Below are 5,680 nucleotides of genomic sequence, written 5' to 3'. Positions count from 1 at the left end.
AGTTGTCGCTATAAGATATTTTATTGTGACAAAACTATTTGCCGCAATATATATATTATGTTGTGACAAATACATTGTCACTATAAGGTTAAATATTGTGACAATAAATATCGCAATATATATACCATGTAGCGACAATATTTTGTCACTATAAATGTTGTTTTATTGTGGCAAAAGATATATTTTGTTACAATATATCTATCATGTTGTGACAAATATGTTGTCACTATAAGAGTTAAATATTATGACAAAATAATACATCTGTCACTAATACAATAATATAATTTTGTTTTCACCTATTTGAAATTTGGAATCTGTAAATTAAAATATTAATAAACTAGACAATCTAAACCAAGATCCAAGCATATCACTCAAAATAAATATATTTGATAATCAAACATAGAAGATAAAACACATATTCCATTAAGAATTTAGATATTAAAATGTGCAAATTATCTAAAACGATAATTCAAGCACATATCAAAATTTTATGTTATAAATCCAATATTAATCAATGCTAATCGCATAGACATATCAAAATCTCAAAAGAAATTTGAATCCAAAAGGGGAGCTATATTGCAATCAATGTGAAACCTGCAAAAAAATAAATAAATAAATAAATAAGAATAAGAATGAATGAGATTAGAATTTGAAGACTGAAATAAAATTTTAAAGATTATTTTAGAGAACTTGATATCCTGGTGAGAATACACTACAAGAAAATAGAATTTTTACAACCTGTAATTAATGAGATGCATAAAAAGTAAGCTTTGTTAAGTACTAATTTAAGCCTCATGTTTTGAGGAAGTCACTTAATTGCCTATTCAATTTTTTTAGAAAAATAAACACCTACATTTTAATTATAACGACCTATTTGTTGCATTGTCAATGTTGAGCCAAAATTGAATTTAAATTAACATCATTCCCTTCCTATGCCTTGTGGAAAAACAAATTCCTGCACCGTAAGCCCACTAACTCAATGTCAGCACTCACTATTACAATCAGCTACTATGTACAAATTCAACAACTCTAATTTCTTCTAGAAACCATCTCTAAGACCATAAAAATTCCAAATCATTCATGCACTGACAGAAAGCTTAGTGAGGTTCACATTGGAAAACAATCAGGCGTTCCACTATTTTTCCATTCAACCATTGGGTGATCATTTCTTTGAATCAGGAATATACTCTATGAATTTCCTTCCATTATTTATGGATGTTGAAACAATTAGTTGGATGAAGACAATATCTTTATGAGTTTTTAGCCTTATTATTCCCTATAGCATTTTTTTTTTCTTTGAAGATTTTTTTTTTTTTTTTTTCATATGCTTATAACAACATTCTGATGATATGTTCATGTTTACTACTTTGTTCGAGTTGAATGCCCATATTCATAATTCTTTATTGGTTTGGTTTTCATCTTTCAACTTGTCTCTTTTTTCTTAACAATTAGTATTCTCTAAAATTATATGTTTTTCTAACTCTTTAAAGATGAACTCTGTGCGTTAAACAAATATTGGAATTTTATATTATAAAAAAAAATGAACTAGACAAATCTAATATTTGGTCTAAACGAATGACCACAATTGCTATATTATGGCTGCTTAGCTGATTGGTGTTGTCATCAAATCATGTAAAGTAGGTAAAAAACAATTTAACTATTTCCGATGCATTTAAATAAATTCAAAACATATAGTCTCAAAGACTCCAACTGATGTACTTGTGATAGTGAGTCTTATCCTTGAGACATGTACTCAAATTATACCTATAAAATACACTAAATCCACTATTGTTTGAGAGAATCTATAGTAGTTCAAATAATTCTAAAACCTTCTGTGAAGTCTAGAAATTGCAAAAGAGATTTGGGAGAATCTAGAAATTGGCTAAAATTGTTTTCATGAATATCTACAAAATAGGTCATTCTTTTATACCCATTTACTTATTTTTTTGCTTTGATGTGCATCTCTTTTTTTTTTCTTTTTTATTTGTTTATTTCTTTTGGAATTCTTTTGATCTTTTTTTGATTGGGTGTTTTCTGGTTTTCATTCAACACACTGTTGTAACTTGGCTTTCAATGGAACTTTGGGAGATGTATTCTAATATTTTTCTAAGCATAATTCTATCATGATTGACCCAAAACCTATATGTACATGCTTTTCATTATTGAAATTAAGTTTTGCATAATTGGAAGAAAATTAAGCTTTTTGAGAGCTAAGTGTTTTGTTTAAGCCCTAAGTTATTCTTTGCACACTTGAGTTATAGATTATGTGACATTGATCATATGTTGGATTCATCAGTCAACAAATAAAAAGACATCATCCAAAGTTTAATAGTAAGTTTGTTTGGACAACCACATAGAAAAGTGGATCATCATAAGGTGATTACATTGGTATGAATCAATGTGGTATCGTTGGTAATTCTGAAGGCAGTGGACATGGAGAGAACTAGGTGTCAGAGGTAAATAAATGGCAAGTGATTTAAAATATACTGGAGTTAAAAGCTTGAAGCATTTCGAAAGTGAGTGGAACTCATTATACTCTTTTCCAGAGATAATGGATATTTTTTCCTTGAGACAGTGAAGTCACCATGCCTTCTTCCAATCTAGTTTTCCATATTAAAAACTATGGTGTCTCCGTCTATACATTTCATTGCACTTTTTAATTTTCTTGCGTGTGTGTTTATTAATTAACAAACAATAACTTAGATTTTTTAAAACAAGTAATTGAGAAAAATGAACCTGTTCTCCCCCACTCTCGGTCGATTTACATAGAACCAATATCAACTTACTGTCAAATATGCACCTCAAAATGCTTCAAAAATGAAGTATCATATCATGATGTGGTTTTCTGAAATGAATGATCAAATATGCACCTTAAATCCACCAAAGTTATCATAAAGAGCTATTCTATCAGTTACAAGTGACTATTAGAAAATTTAATTTCACTCTTGTTACCATAAAGTACGAATGGAGAGAATGGAAAGAGTAGTTTCATGAAAACATCAACTTACTGCACGAATATTTACACGAAGGGACGCTGCAGGCCAGAACGTAATATACTCAGGCAGGCAACATATTATGGTTGATCAACTTCCAGAGTTTTCCCTATAACAGAACAAAGGGATCAAGCAAATTGTTCATGTTATCTAGAAATCTCAAATAAACTTGCATCTCTTGCATAAAATGTGATAGAGATCACATGTAACATACTGGAACTTACATGAAATAATTGAAGGGAAAAAAGGCAAACATTGGATTTTTTAAGTGAGGAACACAAAAACAAGTTAAAAACTGACAGTCTCCTTCTCTGCATCATCTCAACATAAAAAAACTCACAAAAAAAAAAAAAAATTTGGATAAATAGCAGCTGTTTATTTGGAGGAAAGGATCATATAAATTTGTTTACGGAAGTGAAGAGCTAATTCACTAATTATTCTCCTCTGACAATGGTAGGAGTAAATATGACATGCTAACACTGCCAACCATATCCTCCATATTTTGTAGTGTTTGGTAATGTTAACATTCCTTTGGCTACTTAGGTTATGAATTTGCAGTCCAATCAGGGCATTATGCCTCGTGACTATCAATCATTAAATTCTCATATACAAATTCCTATAACATAGTAATTTGAGTGCACCCCGTACGCATGATGAAGCATTGACATAAGTCATAAATGAAAAAAAATACTCCCTATATAATATGATACAATAATATAAAACATCTCATATTCAGCACTGAACCCTAAATTAAGAAGTCCATTAAGCAAGAAACTGGTGAAGCAAAGGAATAGTCATTACCTAAATCCTTAAACTGCAACTGAGACAATATAACAGCAGGTATATAAGCCTCTAGCGGATCAAGCTTTTTTCTAGTGAATACATTTAAAGAAGGATTAGGAATAGTACAAAAAATCATCATAAAGCAGGGATTAGAAACAGTACAAATCATCATAAAGCACACCATAGTTTCCAATGAGCATTATGAGCCTGAGGCTGAGGACTCGAGTAAAACCCCAAGCCCCATCTAAACATCAGGATATGTTACTTGTTGCTTATGCATAAGTTTCAGTACAAACAGAAAGATACATTTTTCACATTACGAAAAACATAAAAATACAGAAAATAAACTACTGTATTTCTGAAAATAGACAATCAGCATACCATTCTTCTGTCGTACCAACCATCCAAAACAAAATTGTTGAACCAAAAATTGTCACAATCCATAATTGTCATAACTAAAGATTATATATATTTTATCAAGTGCCACAATGTAACAACACATATATTAAGAAGCAAATATTAGACACTCACAAAAAGGGAGAAGGCTCAACAAAGAGAGCGATACACCGAGGCTTCGAATTAATTTCCGATTCAAGCAAAGAAGGATATATATATATATATATATATATATATATATATATATATATATTACGTGAATGCAAATAAAAGCGAAACCCAATCAATAATGAAATGAAAAAAAAAAAACCCAACCCAAATCCAGTCACAACCAAAGCAAATTCAGCCAATAAAATAGACAATAAACCAGAGAAAAAAAATATGCATGTGTTAGCCCTAAAAATGTTTAAGAAATAGGGATTGAAGAAAACCCTTAAAATGTTTGAGAAAGAGGGATTGCAGATTACCTGAAGAATGAAGGTAAATCTGGATCCTCAAGTTTAGAGAGTCGAAATTGGTTGAGATCGCTCCACTCTCCGACTTCAAGCCTAGATGGGGTAAATGATCTTGCCTCCTTAACAGAAATAATGGAAGAAAGAAAAGGATTAGGTCATTTTTGGAGACCAAGTATGGGTAAGATTCAATCGTTGGGGTAGGGATTCTACTTTCGGCTAGAAGCTTCGATGTAGCTCACCAATTCTACATGCTTGATGTCGTCTTCTTCCTCATGATCATGTACCGTCTAATTTCTTTGGGGACAGATTGGGCAGTACAGCTTGATGTTCCTCTTCTTCCTCAGAGCTAGGTGTTGTGGGAATGAAGAGGTAGTGAGTGTATTTTGTGTGTGCGCGCGCGTGTACATGTGGGCTAGCTTTTGTCTGACTAATGGAGCTTCGCGCGGGAGTGAAAAATAAATGGGCGGGATTTTTAATTTCTTTTTTATTTTCATATTCACAGGAGGAAAATACTCCCTTAATACCAAAGGACCTTTGGCCCAATGGTATAACCTTCCCATATTTAAAGAAAAAGAAGGGGTTCAAGCTACGGGGTGGGCAAAAAGGTATGTGTGTGTTTACTTTACCATTAAAAAAAAAAAAAAAAAAAAAGTTCCCTTAAAAATATATTTATTAACGAGTGGCTAATCTTTAAACTTCCTTGAAAATAGTTTTTTACGAGAATTTTATTAACATTAAACCCACTTTTCTTGTAGTGAAAGAACGTTTGAAAAGTTTAATTATTAGTTATTACTCATAAATGTATTTATAGAGACCGTAACGTTTAAATTTTTTAATTATTAATTATATAATGTATTTAATTAATATATAATTTATGTTTTAACTTTGGCCATTATGCGAAAAATAAGAAAAACAAAATTCAAAATTTATCTAAAGTAAAAAATAATTTTTTTAGTTTAGGACATTAAATTCCATGACACAAATAGTTTTGTTTTTTAAATAATGATTTTTCAACAATGCTTTGTTCAATGAGAAAGAAAAAAATTGGCATAT

The 5,680-nt window shown here is 30.6% G+C and overlaps 1 long non-coding RNA gene across 2 annotated transcripts; it reads right to left on the bottom strand.

The window, feature by feature from the left end:
* Positions 1-354: 354 nt before the first annotated feature.
* LOC132267345 (uncharacterized) lies at positions 355-5,041 on the bottom strand. Of its 2 annotated transcripts, XR_009468982.1 has the most exons (4): positions 4,640-5,041; positions 3,795-3,865; positions 3,009-3,102; positions 355-594 (listed from the first exon to the last, which is right to left on the bottom strand). It is a non-coding gene; the product is annotated as an uncharacterized LOC132267345 (long non-coding RNA). The 2 variants fall into 2 exon arrangements; XR_009468983.1 differs by lacking the exon at positions 3,795-3,865.
* Between the last annotated feature and the right edge of the window lie 639 nt (positions 5,042-5,680).

This window comes from Cornus florida, unplaced genomic scaffold (assembly GCF_030987335.1).
Source record: "Cornus florida cultivar Cherokee Brave unplaced genomic scaffold, ASM3098733v1 CherokeeBrave_3.0.0_Hap2_Chr07, whole genome shotgun sequence".
Lineage (NCBI taxonomy): Eukaryota > Viridiplantae > Streptophyta > Magnoliopsida > Cornales > Cornaceae > Cornus > Cornus florida.
This window is presented reverse-complemented; position numbering and strand designations above follow the sequence as displayed.